General features: G+C 44.2%; 1 protein-coding gene across 7 annotated transcripts in view; it reads right to left on the reverse strand.

The window, feature by feature from the left end:
• Positions 1–16833, reverse strand: part of EXOC6 (exocyst complex component 6) — a 219444-nt gene that overhangs the window by 191244 nt on the left and 11367 nt on the right. Inside the window, exon 2 of one of the 7 annotated variants that reach the window (XM_075935163.2) lies at positions 15109–15169. The exons of the other annotated variants lie outside the window; for them this stretch is intronic. The gene's annotated coding sequence lies outside the window, so the exon portion shown is untranslated. The remainder of the gene's footprint in view (positions 1–15108; positions 15170–16833) is intronic. 7 annotated transcript variants of the gene reach the window in all.

The following is a 16833-nucleotide window of genomic DNA, read 5'->3' on the forward strand; positions in this document are numbered from 1 at the left end:
GACTGGAAGGTCTCAGTGAGCTTCCAGGACCTATCATTGCTGCTGTCCCACCATGCCCTCCCACCCCTGTATCTCCCTGTTGGCCCATCTCCAAGCCTATCCCTAACGAAGTGCTGAGCAGCTAGGGCAGGGTACTTGACCATTCCCTACTCCAGAGCTGCTACGTGCCACTCCTCAGACTCCTGCAGTTTCCAGCCCCAGGCTTGGCTTAGTTCCATTCCCTCAGGGACACCATGCCCACTTGTGATGGCATACTGGCCTATATATGGCCAGCGCCTGCCCACGGGGGAGTGGAGCCCATAGCACTGTAGGAAGTAGCAACTCAAAGTAAGGCTCTGTGCTCCTTAATGACCCTTTGAGCCTTCAGCATTTTGCTCCTGGGTTTCATCCCCTACTCCCACATACTTTAAGCCCTGCTTTCCTTAACATTGCAAGCCAGCGTGAGGAATGGGATCATTATGGACTCCAGAGGACAGGAGCAGAGCGGGGAGCTATGTGTAAAACTACACACTTTAGAGACAGCTTATTTGAAAGGCCTGCAAAAAGGTAGACAAGTTTCTTCGTCAGTGGCACCACAATGATACTGCTGGAAGGACCTTTTTGCTCTTATCTCTTCTGGCCAGTTGGGCTGGGTGAGAGAGAGAGGCAAATGCAGAACCTCAAAGTCAGCTCTCAGCAAGTAAATGAAGGAGCCATTTTTCAAATAAATATTTGCCATTTTTAAAAGTATTCTGCATTTATTTGTAAACTAAAGGATATTCTGAAATATTATTAAAGCAGACACAGATGTTCACTTTGAAAACTGGTGCATAGCAAGCTGTGAAGAGTATATTCAATAAATGCTTTCACTTAACTTTTCATAATCTTTTATGACCTGAGTCACACTATAAGAACGCTAGAGGGCATCACTGCACCCAAAAATACCTTCTTGCTAATAATAAGTTACAAGAGGCTGACCACTACAGAGTTAAATTTCAGATAACTATCCCAACTAATCAAACAGAACTACCAACACGTGCCCAGGTACTCCAACTGAAGGTATGCTGATTAAAACTCACTTCTCAGCTCATCTGAGCTATTACAAGACAAACTGTCAGATATTTCATTCGTGCATAGTATCACTCATACATATCATGGACCACTTTACAACTGATTACAGTGTAACTCTATGAAATATATTTGAGTTACAATATCTCAAACAATTAGTTCTGTGGATATAGTGGAAACACAATTCTTAAAATTACTAACTTTCTGAAACAATGAAAAGTGAGGGGGAGGGAATATTAGAAGTCTGACGCCAAGGAGGACATACATTATGAGATCTAAAGAGGCCTGCAAAATAGTTTGCAATAGAGAGGAAAGGAGAGAGAGAGAGAGAGAGAGAGAGAAGTATCTACTGCTCACTGTTGTGAAACAAAGGAAGAAGAGAAAAACATCTCAGTTGAGATTATAGCCATTCATAGGACATTATTTCTGCCTCTAGTAAATTCTCCTTTGGGTGATAAGGTGTTATTATAAAGCCTGTAGCGGGAGTGGAGAGACTTGCGTGTCTAATCATTCTCACAATCTAAAAGGAAGACTGGATGCAAAAATATGTTGATTTTAAAAAGATAATATCAAGAAAGGGAGAAACTACAGACTTTCGGCTGAACAAGAACATTCAGAGGACAGAACAACCTCCCGGCTGAACTTAAATGATCAAGACCCAATGAAAAAAATGTGCCAAGACAAGCCTATTGGGAAAGTATAATGTATAGTAAATCTTTACAGGGTTAAAAATAATGTTGCAATTTACTATTCCTTTTAAGATTTATAAATGGACAATTGGCCTGTTAAATTTTTGATAGACTGCTTTCTTCCTAGAGATCTGGGCATTAATATTTATATGTTCCAATAGCAGCAGAATAGATGTAGCAAAGATATACTTTTAAGAATTAGTGGACTGCTTAGGAAATTTGGAAAATGCATGGTAATTTAAACTTGTATGAGTTACGGTAGTGTGTGGGGACAAGAACAGAGAAAGAGAGAAAATGCACTTGGTTGTGCCCAGGAACAACCTGGTAATAGTACTGACTGGAACACAGTACTGAGTATAAATCAGAAGTCTAGCGAAATGAACTAGTAGTGTCAAGTCTGAGATGCTGGTAGTGAGGAACTGGAGAAAATAATTTAGAATACATCAGGGACAGGGGGAAGGAGGAATGTGAACAGGACCGCTGATGGAGTAGGAGTGGTAGGAGGAGGGGAAAGCAAAGTGGACAACTGCCCTGGGCCCTTTAAATCACTACCAGAGTGCCACATAGTGTGCTCCAGGTAGCTTTTTATGGCTGCCTGCGGAGGCAGGGCGCAGCATGCTCCAGGCAGCACTGCGGGAAGGACCATGCCGTGATCCGGGACAGGTTAAGTGCCAACTGTTCCCGCCCTGCTCCACTCCTTCTAGGAGTGTGGAGCCTCCCTCCCCACCTTGACCAGGCTGTCGGCTAAGAAACAGAATTAAAGGAGGGCAAGGTAATTAATGGAAATCAACATGGGTTTATGGAAAATAGATCCTGTCAAACTAACAATCTTTTTTTGATGAGGTTACAAGTTTGGTTGATAAAGATTATACAGCAGGGATGGGCAATAATTTTTGATGCGGGGCCTCTCCAAGATTTTGGAAAGTGCCGCACTCTTCTATTATATTAATGGAGATGCGGGGTCTGGGATGGAGGTTGGGTGCAGAAGGGAGCTTGCGGTAAGGGACTGGGGTGCAGGAGAGAGACTGGAGACTGGGAGGGAGTTCGGGGGAAGGAGGCGGTTCTGACCTAGGGCAGGGGACTACAGTGCAGGGGTTTGGGATGTGACCTAGGGTAGGAGTGGATTGTGATCTGAGGCAGGAAATTGGGGTGCCAGATCTGGGAGGGGGTATGAGTGTAAGAGGGGGACAGACGGTTTGGGAATGTTGAGTGGGGGGGAGGGCAGAGAGCTGGGTCAGGAAAGGGCTGGGGTGCCAGAAGCAGGCTGTGGCCAAGAGACTTAGGATATGTCTACACTACAGCACTAATTCGAACTAACTTAATTCGAATTCGTTAATTCGAACTAAGCTAATTCGAACTAGTGCATCTAGACCTAAAAACTAGTTCGAATTAGCATTTTGCTAATTCGAACTAGCATGTCCACATTGAGTGGACCCTGAACTGAGGTTAAGGATGGCCGGAAGCAGTGCCGGCATGGCATCAGATTAGGACTTAGAGCGTGGAGCTGCTGTCTCAGGCTAGCTGAGGGCTGTGCTTAAAGAGACCCGACCCCCACCCCGGACAGACAGTTCTCAGGGGTTCCCCGCTTGCTTGTCTACCTCAATGAAGGACAGCAAAGCAGTCCTGGCTTGGAGTGCCCTGAGTGCCCACACTTGGCACATCACAGCACTCGACCATCAGCCCGGCTGCACTTGCCGCAGGCTGCCATGTGGCAGGAGAGCTTCCACCCCGAGGAGCCCGCAGAGCCACCCCAGTCCTCCCCATTGGGGGCTCGTACCCCATTCTTCCCTCACCTCCTTCCACTTACCCCTCTCTAGCCCCCCTTCCTGATGTACAAAATAAAGGACACGTGTTCAAAAATAGAAACTTTCTTTATTTAACAAAATGGGGGGGAGGGTTAACCTCTGGGGAGACTGGGAAAAGGAGGTGGGAGAGGGGAAGAGAGAGGCTTGGAGAGGGGAGGGCAACTAAAATGATCAGGTGTTGGAACAGGTCCCATATGAAGAGAGACTAAAGAGACTGGGACTTTTCAGCTTAGAAAAGAGGAGACTGAGGGGGGATATGATAGAGATCTATAAAAGCATGTGTGGTGTGGAGAGGGTGCATAAAGCAAAGTTCTTCATTAGTTCCCATAATAGAAGGACTAGAGGACACCAAAGGAAATGAATGGGGTATCAGCCTTCAACTAATAAAAGAAAGTTCTTCTTCGCAAAGCAAATAGTCAACCTGTGGAACTCCTTGCAGCAGGAAGCTGTGAAGGCTAGAACTATAACAGAGTTTAAAGAGAATTTAGATAAATTCATGGAGGCTGGGTCCATGGAGTGGTATTAGCCAGGGGGTAGAAATGGTGTCCCTGGCCTCTGTTTGTGGAAGGCTGGAGATGGATGGCACAAGACAAATGGCTTGGTCATTGTTTCAGTCCATCTCCTCCAGGGTCTCTAGTGTTGGATGCTGTCGGCAGACAGGCTACTTGGCTAGATGGACCTTTGGTCTGAACCAGTATGGCCATTCTAAGCTCAGGGCTCAGGGGTCTCACTGGACCACCCTGATTTTCATGCAAACCTGCTCCTGGGTGGCCAGGCTGGCAGCTATCCTGCCCTAGACGGCCACTTTCCTGTGCCTAGTGCGGAGGTCATGGATGAGGTCCACGATGTCCGCACTAGACCAGGTGGAGGGATGGGTGGCAGCGGGTGGCTGGCTCAAGCTGTGCCAGGTGCAGGGTCTGCTGGCTAGGTGCTGGCAGGCTTGCACCTGGCATGGGCACCGTAGCCAGCCCGTGCCCCTTTAAGGGCTCCGGGGCTGGGAGGGGGGCAGAAGAATTTCCCTGGTGGTGCCCAGAGTGGCCACCAGGGCAAGCTGGGGAGGGCTAGCCTCCCACTAGTTCGAATTAAGTGGCTACACAGCCCTTAATTCGAACTACTTAATTTGAACTAGGCGTTAGTCCTCGTGGAATGAGGTTTACCTAGTTCGAATTAAGCACTCTGCTAGTTTGAATTAAGTTCGAACTAGCGGTTTGCTAGTGTAGCGCCTATCAAAGTTAATTCGAACTAACGTCTGTTAGTTCGAATTAACTTTGTAGTGTAGACATACCCCCACTTACTTGTCAGCTGCTAAACTAGCCTGCCTGCCTGCAGAGTTTAAAATGTTTCCCAGACAGCCTGCCTGCCTGGCCATATGCTTCATGAATAACTGATCCCAGGAGAGGGGGCGTTCTTCTTCTTAGCTGCCTGTTATTCTAACAAGCAGCTCCCATTGGCAGTTTTCTGCCAGAAACTGGCCAATGGGAATGTGCTGGGGGTAGGGTGGCTCCTAAAACTTCCCCCTCCCATCCAGTTTTAAAACAGAAACAGAGCCATGCAGTTTCATTTCTGCATGGCGTGCAGGTCTGCGGGGCAAACTGGGGCTCCCCGCTGCCTCCATGGGCCAGATCCGGTGTCTTGGCGGGCTGGATGCAGCCTGCAGGCCGTATTTTGCCCAGGCCTTTTATAGAGTATATGTAATATATTTAGACGTCAGTAAAGCATTTGACTTGGTACTGCATGCCACTTTGTTTATAAACCTAGATCAATATAACAGTAACATGGTACACATTAAATGGATTGAAAACTAATTAATAGATCTCAAAATTTAACTGTAGGTATGAAATAATCTTTTAATGAGTATGTTTCCAGTGGCGTACTGCAGTTCTTGGCCCTACACTACTATGTGTCTCCATCAATGACATGGAAGAAAACTCAAAGTCATCACTGACAAAGCTTGCAGATGACATAAAAATTTGGGGATGGTGAATAATGAAGTTATTTCTGATACAGAGTACTCTACATCATTTGATAAATTGGCCACAAGCAAAAAATACAATTTTAATATGGCTAAATGTAAATGTATGCCTCTGGGAACAAAGAATGTAGGACATAATTACAGGGGATGGGGGACTAAAGCCTGGGAAATTGTGACTGAAAAAGATCTGGGGTTCGACCGTGGTTCGACAGTTGAACATGAGCTCCTAGTGTGATGCTGTGGTCAAAAGAGCCAATGCAATCTTGGGATTCATGAAGAGGGGAATCTTGAACAGAAGCAGAGAGGTTATTTTACCTCTATATATAACACGGATGCAAACACTGCTGGAATAGCGGGTTCATTTCTGATGTCCACAATTCAAGGAGAATGTTGATAAACTGGAGAGGGTTCAGAGAAGAGCCCAAGACTAACTCAAGGATTAGAAAAAAATCCTTAGAGTGATAGACTTAAGGAGTTCAATATATTTATGTTAACAAAGAGAAGGTTCAAGGGTGATCTGATTATAGTCTATAACTATTTATTACAGAAAACAAATATTTAATAATGGGCTATTCAGTCTAGCAGAGAAAGGCATAACACAACCAAATGGCTGGATGTGAAAGCTAGAAAAATTTAGACCGGAAAATATAAGTTCTGAATAGAGAGAGAAATTAATCATTGGAACAATTTACAAAGGGTCACTGTGGATTTTCTCTCACTGACAATTTTTACACCAGGATCTTTGTAAATTATCTGTCCTAGAAACTCTTTTGGGGGAGTTCTATGGCCTATGCGATACAGGAGGTCAAACTAGATGGTCACAATGACTACGAATCTACGAACTACAGAGGGGTCACTTCCATCTTTAGTAGAGCTGCAAGGGGAGTTGGCAAGATAGCACCTTTCCATTAGCAATACCCTGCCTTCCACCACCCTTCCCTTCATCCCTACGAGGGGCTAAAAATTTCAAACCCGCTAGTTGCATTGTCAAAGAGGACTTCCGTTTCCTGATTACACAAGATGTATGAAGCAACTCAAAACTTGCATACACATATTCCTCCTAGTGCACTGACAATCATTTATTTAGTGCCAATCAGTTACATCTATGTAAACACAGTGAAGATAATGGGGATTGCATACATCTGAACACTCTGAAGATGAATGAATTGTGCCTATGTAACAGAAAAGATAAGTTGGGCTGTAAGGGATGTATGATGTGACTTTAGAACAGGGATGGGGAACCTAAGACCTGGGGACCAGATGCAGACCCTTGCCTGAATCCAGCCTCCGAGGCTCAGAGTTCTCCTCTACCACCCAGCATTGTGAAGCCCACGCTGACCCTCCAGCCTCTCCCTCCTCCTCCCCATCGCCCCACTGTGGGGCTGGAGCAAAATGTACTAGCCTGGTGTGTGAGGGGAATATGGGGAGAGTCTTTCTCCTTCTCTGTCAAGGGCTGTGTCAGTGAGAATTTGGGGTTTTGTTGTTGTTTTGCTTCTCACTTGTGTGTGACCCCGACTGATTTTTCTGTGGGTCAGCAGCCCCCAAGCCAAAAAAGGTTTCCTTCTCCTGCTTTAGAGAATCTGGGGACGTAAATGCCCATTAAAAAAATCAACCAGTTAAACAAAATGTTTAACTGGTTAACCGTGGAGGGCTGGAGTCCTGTGGGTGGGGGCCTTGCTCTGGCTGATCCAGCCTGGATGCACCACAGGTGAGGGGCTTGCTCCTGCCTGCCTTACTGCGCCACAGTCAGGAGTTGATCCAGCTGGGCCAGGGCCACCACTGAACTGGTTATCAAGTAAGCATGCTGGTAAGGCTAATGCTTACCAGTTAACCAATTAACTTTTACATCCTTAATAGGGATGTAGGACTGGAAGGGACCTTGAGAAAGCAAGTCCAAGACTTCTTATTGTTGAATCCATACCAATTCACCCATTTGTCAAGATCATTTTGAATTCTAATTCTGTCCTTCAAAATGTCCGCAACTCGTAAAATAGCGTTCCAGGGTGGACAGTTAGTAAAACATCACTTTTTCAAAACTCACACTGATAACTTTTGATACAGAAGTCACAAAAAGGAACTCCACAGTGACATTTTGCAGTCGTTTTCAAAGTGAAATTTTAAAAAGCAAGCTCTTATTTAACACAGTGCATGTTCAATATGGTATTTTCTTGTGTCAGTCATTTCTCCTGATGTGAAACATTTTTTTATGAAAGCTACAGAGGTTCATCAGGACTCTCTACACCTCTAGATGTACATAACAAAAAATGGCCAAATAGATTTGTATAAACTACAGATGCTTCTCATTTGAGAAAAAGCTGAAGTTTCACTTTGAGAAAGCTATAAAATAAAGCTATTTAGGCCCCATCTTGTACTGTGATTTCAATGGGGCCCAGTGCAGACACAATAATATGCCCTAACAGAGGCCCATTCAATCACAGTGCAGGACCAAGGCCCTAGAATGGAAATGCGATCTCAAACACAAATGTAGTGTCACTAATGCAATACTGTATCACACGTTAAATTTGAACACCAATTCCACAGGAAACACTGCAATTTCCTTTGTCCTATAATATACAAAGATATTCTGTGTTTACATAAACTGCAAACTTTGTGTTATTTTTTCCATTAAGTAATTTTATGTAGTTTGCTGCATACACCCTTAAAATGCTTCATAAAATAATGACCAGCTGTTTCCTGTAATTCAACTAAAGTTATTCTAATAAGTACATTTCTTAATACCTAACCAAACTTTCTACTACCACACACTACCTATGGGCCCAATTCTGCCATCCTTATTTATAAATACATGTCACTATTCTTTTAAAAGATCACATTATATACCAAAACAATGCAGAACTCAAGCTAAGGCCAAATCACAAAAATGATTTTATTAATTTTAGCTTAGTCGTTATGCTTTACTTGCCTTGTTTTCCTGTATGTGCAATTTCTGTGAATTGTTCTCACTAATAGTATCCTGTTTCTATGAGCAGGAAAGGGCTGAGTACAGTTTGTTAGTTAACATTACTTCCTATAACCAGGGTCAATATTCTGTAGTAGTGACACTACAGCAGACATTGTTCACTATGGATAAGTAATGTATCACGCTGATGGCTGTTAATGGACATCCTCTGCAGCGAAACATGAACTGATAATCAGTAAACCCAGATTTGCAATAGACTTCCTCCTTCCTGTTTTTACATTGCTGACCAAGGAGATGTCTCTTCCTGCTAAGCTTTTGTACTACTTAGTGATGTATGAAATGAGAAACTGAAAAACAAGTGCTGCACTATTTTTTTAATTTCCTGCTGTATTGGTGCACCATAAAAGACACTAGAAAAAATTCTGCTCCTGTGGAGTTCCCCCTAATTTCAGCAGTAGCTACATAAATGTAACCAGAAACAAAGTTTGTCCCTGGTGCTAAATACCTATGTTCACATAATGCAATTAACTGGGAAGATCTCATAATCACAGACAATAGAAAGCAAAGTCCATAAGGCAACATTTTCACCAGTGTGTTCCACAGACTACAACCCAAACCACATTCAATAGCAGAAGTAATGGATTTATGCAGAAATAAAAGTTTGCATGTCTAGGAGGGATTTAAAGGGTTAATAAATATATATGTTAGTTACACATACATACACACACAGCAATGATACATCACAAAACAAATGATATATCCGAGACACATTGATGATATTTTCATCCTTTGGACAGACAGCTTAAATGCCTTCATAAGACTTTCACCACAACTTCAACAACCACCACATATCCATTATACTCTCTGTGGAACAATCCCACACTAGCATCAACTTCCTGGACACCATGACACAGAAACAATCATATACAATAAACCCCAGGATCACACACTTTCCTTCACAGATCCAGTAACTACACCAAACACACCAAGAAATCTATTACCTACAGCCAGACACTCAGATATCACAGAATATGGTCTGAGGAAAAGTCTGGGATATGCACCTTAACACACTTAATAACCATCTTCCCCAAACAAGGACACTCCACCAAAGAAATAGACTGCATTATGGAACAAGCCTCCCAAATACCTCAACAGAACCTGCTTCACTATAAAAATGAAAGCCTTTCAACCACACACTCCAATGTCATCTCTCTCCCCACACTGGAACCCATATGGGGTATCATCAAGCAACCACAATCATCACTCAACGGGGATCCCATCCTGAAATAAGTCTTTCCTGAAGCCTCTCTTCTTGCTTTCAAGCAACCCTCAACTTCTCCAAGCTCATCATCAAAAGCAATCTCCTACAACCAGGACACACAAACTCAAAACAGCACCAGACGCTGCCAGAATAACAGATGCAAAACCTGTAGATATATCTCCACTTCTACAATGATTAACACTCCTCATGACACACATTTTAATATCTGTGGAACCAATGGCTGCCTCTCACACAATATGGTGTACCTCATCCAGTGCCCTAAATGCCTCAGGAATAACTATATGGGTGAAACCTGGCAATTACTACTCTCTGGGATCAACTCACTCATCCTCAAAAGAAACCTGCACAACACTTTCAAAAGATGAGCCTGGGAGCTTAAATTCCTCACTTTGCTAAACAGTAACAACCATGGATTGATTAGAGACAGTGGATTTATACCTTATTACAACAATCTGTAACCCGCTAATCTCCTTTTTTTGACCTATGACAGCAAAGATGTCAATTTAAATGGCCCCTTACAGCAATGGTTTTCAAACTCTTTTTCTCATGACCCAGTTGAAGAAAACTGTTGATGCCCATGACCCAACATAATTTGACTAAAGTGTGGGCTCCAGGGTGGGATTGAGGAGGACAGCTTCAGTTTGGAGCAGGGTTGGGGCAGGAGGGGCTTACCTCAAGCGGGTCCTGGTCAGTGTTGCAGCAGGAGTGCAAAGGCAGGTTTCCTGCCTGTCCTGGCACTGCACACACTGTCAGCAGCAGGTTCTAGCCAATGGGAGTGCGAGGCTAGTGCTCAGGTCAGGATCAGTGTGCCAAGTGCTGTGTGCTCTTCGGCCCTCTGCTCTCATCTAGGAGCTGGGCCTTCTGTTGGCTGCTTCTAAGGTGCAGGGCAGTCTGCAGTGCCAGGACAGGCAGGAAGGCTGCCTTAGCACCCCCACAGATCACCCTGCAGCAACAAGACTCAGTGCTTGACATTCTGCAACCACATACTGGATTGTGACTGTAATTGGAGAACCAATGCCTTACAATATACGCTAACTATTTATGCTAAACAATCTGTTTCACCTTGCAATTTTGTTATGATACTAGGATTATCTTTCCCAGACCAGAAAAGAGCTCTGCAGGACTCAAAAGCTTCTATCTTATCAAAGGAAGTTGGTCCAATAAAAGATATTACCCCACCCACCTTGCCTCTCTAAAGCAACATGGCTAATACACATTCTTCTTCACAGTCAAGCTATTTGTAGGAAAGTTTATATCCCATGATGTAAATTCATAGCCATCTATTGCCATAACAATGCTGAAATTTTCACAGGTGTCCAATATATTTGTTTGTTTTTTAAAATATGTATCTATAAAATATTTAATAGATTAGAATGTTGAAATGTCTCATGTGACATTCCCCATTATATCTAGTTACTAGAGCACATACATTTAGATATCTCTGTAATCTGTGAGGACTACAATATCTGCAGTCACAGGGATTAGTGAGCAGGTAATATTCCCACTTGTCCTAAAATATAATCCCAGCGTCCTGTGTAAGGTCGAAACTTTTCTTGAATTATGCCCATACTGTCAAACAAATGAATAATAAACAAGTCACCGCCTTCACGGCAGGCTCTTAGAGCAGTTCAACCTACCTCATTGCTCCTCTACCTCAAACTCCAGATTTTTCCATCAGGGCACCAGAGCTCTAAAATTTGTTTCCTTCCTTATTAGTCCCTTAGCTGGAGTATCTTAGTTCCCTCCAGACTTTATCTTACTTGCAAAGGCTGGAAGGATTTCAGCCTGCATCCAACATAGACTATTAACTCCTTCCTGGGTAGGACATAATTGAAGAAGTAACTCATTGGGAGAAGGAAGCAAAACCAAAGAGAAATGCAGAGCATCAGTGTGAATGTGTGGTCAAGCACTCTTGTCAGAGGTTTATGGTGACAAAAATTAGGGTTAGATTTTTTTCAGATACAGGCAGCCAGTAGCCATAAAGCAACCTACTGAGCCAGAACAGGCCATGTATTACAATACAATATAATTTGATTACTTTCTGCAGCAGTCAGAACTGCTTTTTGGAAGGACTCAGAATTCATCTGAAGAAGTGACTTGTCCCGAATGAGGGAATTTACCAGACCAACGGAGGTCCCTTGTCACTGGCTCCTCAGTCCATTGCCACTCTCCGCTGCTGGCTCCTTTGGCCCAGCCGGGCTGCCTGCTGGCTGGCGCTGCCCTCAGCCCCAGCAGCCGAGCTACCTCAGCCCTGCTGCCGGCTGGGCTTCCAAGGCCCCAGCCCTGTTGCCAAGCAGCACGCAGCCCCAACTGGGCTGCCACAGCACCAGCTCCTCTGCTGGGCAGCACATGGCCCTGGCCAGGCTGCCACAGCCCCAGCCAGGTTGCCACAGCCCGAGCTTCACTGCCAAGCTTCCCCTGGTAGGCTGCCGTGTGTCAGTCCCACTGCTGTGCTGCCACAACTCTGACCTTGTTCTCCCTGCTGGGCTGCCACAGCCCTTGCCCCACTTCCAGGTGGCAGGCAGCCCCAATCAGGCTGCTGTAGCTCCCACCCCACTGCCACCACCCCAGCTCTGCTGCCAGGGCCCTGGCCATGCTGCTGCTGCCACCTGAGCTGCCACAGCCCCACTAGGCTGTGTCAGGCTCCCAGCTGCTAGCCCTTCTGCCCCAGCTCTCTCTTATCCAGGAACATCTGTGGTCCTGTTGGACCACAAATGTTGTTGGACCAGAGAGTCCTGATTTAGGGAGGTGCAACCTTTACAGTCTTGCAATTACAAGCTTAGCTTCTTCTGCCACCAAGCAGTTCCGTTTCAAATCCTTTATGCTAGTTCAAACACATCTATACAAGAACTATGAACACACACGGACATGGTTGATTTTCAAACATTTTAGAAACACAGGAGAGATCACACCACTACATTGTTGTCGTGGTTGAATTTGGTTTGTAGACAGGAGTAGGGATGGAGGTTAATCAGTTGATGCTGATGATGAATGCCTGGGCCAAATAAGCATAAAGCACATGGCAAAAAAAGAGAATGCTGACATTTATTTATTTACATTACAGTAATGACGAGAGGCTCCAACCAAGACTGGAGACCTTTCGCTCTGTTCTGTACAAAGATATAGAGCCCAATAAGAGTGCCCTCTAAATATTCAATACAGACAAAGGGCAGGAGGGGAAAAACAGAGGCATAGAGAGGTGAAATGATGGGCAAGTTCATACAGCAGATCAATGGCAGAGCCGAGGGCAGAATCCAGATCAGTGCTCTAACCACTAGACCATGATTCTTCCCATGGAAGTAATATAAGAAAGAATGTGACATAAAACACTTCCCAGAATCCATAAAAAGTTAAACACTTGTGGAATTTTGTCACAGATTAAATACTCTGAAGTTTGCAGAAATCACAATCTTTTATATGAACAGTATTTTTACTGATGGGTATAAGTCATTCAGAAATGTACTGCTGCTTCCTTTATAACAGCGCGTTCTGATGCTCATGTTACTAGTAGGGATGTTAGCATGTAGTCAGTTACACGCCTGAATTTACTGGTTAATTCTAACTACACACTCTCCCTTTACTGCCTTTGAGAGTGGGACAGATGAGAGCTGGTGCTCGGGGGGAGGAGAGGGACAGCTTAAAATTCAGGTCCCCATGCGTGTCAGCTCCTGACTGATCTCCCCACCCCATCAGAGACAGCAGCACAGGGGAGACAGGTGCCTCCACAGAAGCTGGTGCTCATGGCTTTTAAGCCAGCTCCCCCCGAGCACAAGCTCCCATATGCCCCTCCTTGCTGCTGCCTTTGTGGGAGGCAGCTTTGCGGAGCCAGCACGTGCAGAGAGTTAGCTTTCAAGCCAGTTCTCCGCATATATCGGCTCCCACTGAGCTACCTGCCCTCCCCTCCATGTGCTGCTGCCTCCCACAGAGGCAGCAGTGCGGAGGGGGGAAAGCAGGAGCCAGTATATGCTGGGAGCCAGCTTGCTAGCTTCTGCAAAGCTGCCTCCCTCTCCCCTGCTGCCTCTCAGAGAGAGAGAGAGGCATCAGCATGGGGGGTGGGGACAGGCAGGAACAGGTACACACGGGAAGCAGCTTTCAAGACGGCTCCCTGCACATATCCGTGGCCTCTCGCGCTGCCTGCCTCTATCAGAGGCAGCAGGGGGGCAGGTGGGAGCTGATGCTCATGGGGAGCCAGGTGAAAAGCTGGCTCTCTGAGAGCTCTGACTCCCGCCTGCCTCCCCCACCATGTGTAACTGCTAAAAAATTCAGCATTCCACATTTACACAAATACACGATAGTTAACATCTTTAGTTAAAAACATTGAAGAAAAAAATTTATTTTCTTCCCAAAAGAATCTCCTATTAGTGGTACACTGCTCCATGAAATACAACATGAAGACATTCAACAGCTTGCAACCTAATTTAGCAGCACTTACAGTCACTGGACATGATTTCAGTTTTAAAAATTCTTAAATACTCTAACCTGCAGGTCAAAAATAGCCTTATCTTAGACTGAGGTCGACAGTAAGCAGTTTGTGGGCATGGTTTGCCAGGGTTTGCCCCTAGTGGACCAAAAGGGCTAACCCCAGCAAACCACATGGTGTGTCCACAGATACGGCCACTTGCAGCACTCATTGGTCACAGATCACTACTGTCAGCCAATGGGAGCTGTGGGAAGCAGTGACCCAGTTTGTACCACTTCCCACAGCTCCCATTCACCAGGGAAGGCAATCTACAGCCAATGGGAATAGCAAGCAGCCATACCTGTAGACATGAAGGTAACTAAAGCATCAGCAGGGATTAGATCTGTGACTAACCCTGGCGAACCACATCCAGCCCACAGACCGCTTATCGCCCACCCCTGTCTTAGACCAAACTACACTGGCAGTCACACAATGAAAGCATAGAAATAATTTCAAAGACTCTTAGAGAAATGTCTCAGAAACACACGCAGAAAGCTACATGCTAGTTAGTGGATTCTAAAGATGTAAGAATTTACCCATGTCACCAATAAGCATTAGCCTGGCTCTTATTACATATAAAAGGCAGTGGCGCAGCACGAGACCTGTGTGAATCACAGACCTAATCTCACTGTGGCTCTGTTGTTTAAATGTAGGAGGAGCCAGACTGCCTGCCCGCCTGGCTCCTATTACATTTAAACCACAAAGCCATAGCGGCCCCTTATCAATTAAGCACATACTCAATACAAATTGTATCAAGTACACAATTAGTCATTTACTCGAAACCTAACATCAATTTCACAACAAATGACAAAAGCACTGTTAAACATATACATTCATTAGTGATGAAGCCACCCGTCTTTCAGGATATATTGTTCTCAGCAAAAATACTATTCACATTGTCCTGTAACGCTGCAGTAGCAAAATATGAGCTTACCACAATTAATCAAAACAAGTTGATGCCTGTGTCTGCAGCAAAGCACACTCCAGAACTTGATCTAAACACAAGTTAAGAGACCAGGTATAAAACACTTTTCCAGCTCCTCTATGTACGGCTTAAAGGGGAACTAGGAACAAAATACACTCAAGACACAATCACAGTAAGTACTTAGACCTTGTTTATACTTACCTGGAAAGTAAAATTGACACACACAACTCCAGCTATGTTAATTACGTAGCTGGAGTCGATATACCTTAATTCAAGTTTCTGTGTGGTTTCCACAGTGGGAGATCAATGAGAGCAAATGCTCCCTCAGCTTCCCTTACTCCTCAAAAGGAGCAGGAGTACCGGTGCTGATGGAGGCACTCTCTGAGTTCAATTTAGTGGATCTTTACTAAATCCGCTAGAGCGAACTCCAGAAGATCGATCATGGCATCGATCTTCCCCATTGTGAAGACATAGCTTTAGAGCAACAGAAGGCAACACTAATAAAGGATTGGATTTGCAAATTGGTATGCAAAGTTTAAAATGTCACGTTACAAGGAAATTATAAAACCCCATTTCCATACCCAGATCAAGGGACCCATTTCAAGTAAACTATAATACTAAGATATAATGCAATATTAGTCTCTATGGAAAAATCTGCATTTGCAAAATTGCTACACAATACAGATAAAAAGACAAACTTGCAAGTCCTACGTATACTTGCATAATCCTACCACACCATTTAATAACCAGATTTCATAACACCAAGCAGCCATTCCAGGTTCATAAAAATATCCTTCCAATCCACTAACCCATTACACTGTTGGAAAACTTTTAGAACTCAGACATAATTTAGAGTATTCTTTCTGCAATCTTTGATACATGTATAATCTACAAAAGTAATATACAATAATGTATTCCTATTACAGTGCAAAAGAAAAGGGCTGAGTAGTTAATGCAAATAAAGTGTGGTGGCTGTGAATGAGGAAGTCTACATGGCAGGTAAATGAGGAAATCTCTATAGGCAGCAGTACTCATTTATAGATTTCATGGGGTTTTGTAATGTTTTATTCCCCTTTCTTTACAAATATATTATTTTGGGGGTGGACTACATGGAACCACATTTTAAATTTTCTCATTTTTAACAATTTTATGTATGAAGGTCAACTTTTCGGGCTTCTAACAGAGCAGCAATATTTGTACTAAATTTGTAATGGCAACAGATAATATCAAATGGAACTTGAGTAAAATGTTTGGAACACAGTGGGTGTAAAAGACAAACAATATATGGCTCAGTTCCTTCAAGTGACTTTGTGTAAGCATAGTGGTCTTCCCATAGACAGGCATCAGTGGTGGGCAACCTGCAGCCCGATGGCAACATGAGGCCCACTGGGGTTCTATGTGTGGCCCCAGAGACGTTGTGTTTACCACTTTCCATGCATAAGATTGCCATATTCCACTGTTTCCTGTCCACAGAGGTTTTTTCCTAACAATATTACTAACATGACATACACGTAAAGCAAGGGCACATGAACTTAGGTGTGTGCAGACTGCACACAGCATTGACTGTGAGAGTCATGTGCTCCCTCTACATTCAATCAAAGTATGGTTCAGTCCACACATCTTGCAAATTCTAGGTATGCAAGCAGAGGTAGCAAAACTACCCTATTCCAGGAGACCATCTTTGTTGTGACAGTCTTGCAGCCACTGAGATGAAGGAGAGCCACTCATGTGACC

This window comes from Pelodiscus sinensis, chromosome 8 (genome assembly GCF_052426305.1).
Source record: "Pelodiscus sinensis isolate ZL-2025 chromosome 8, ASM5242630v1, whole genome shotgun sequence".
Classification (NCBI taxonomy): Eukaryota; Metazoa; Chordata; order Testudines; family Trionychidae; genus Pelodiscus; species Pelodiscus sinensis.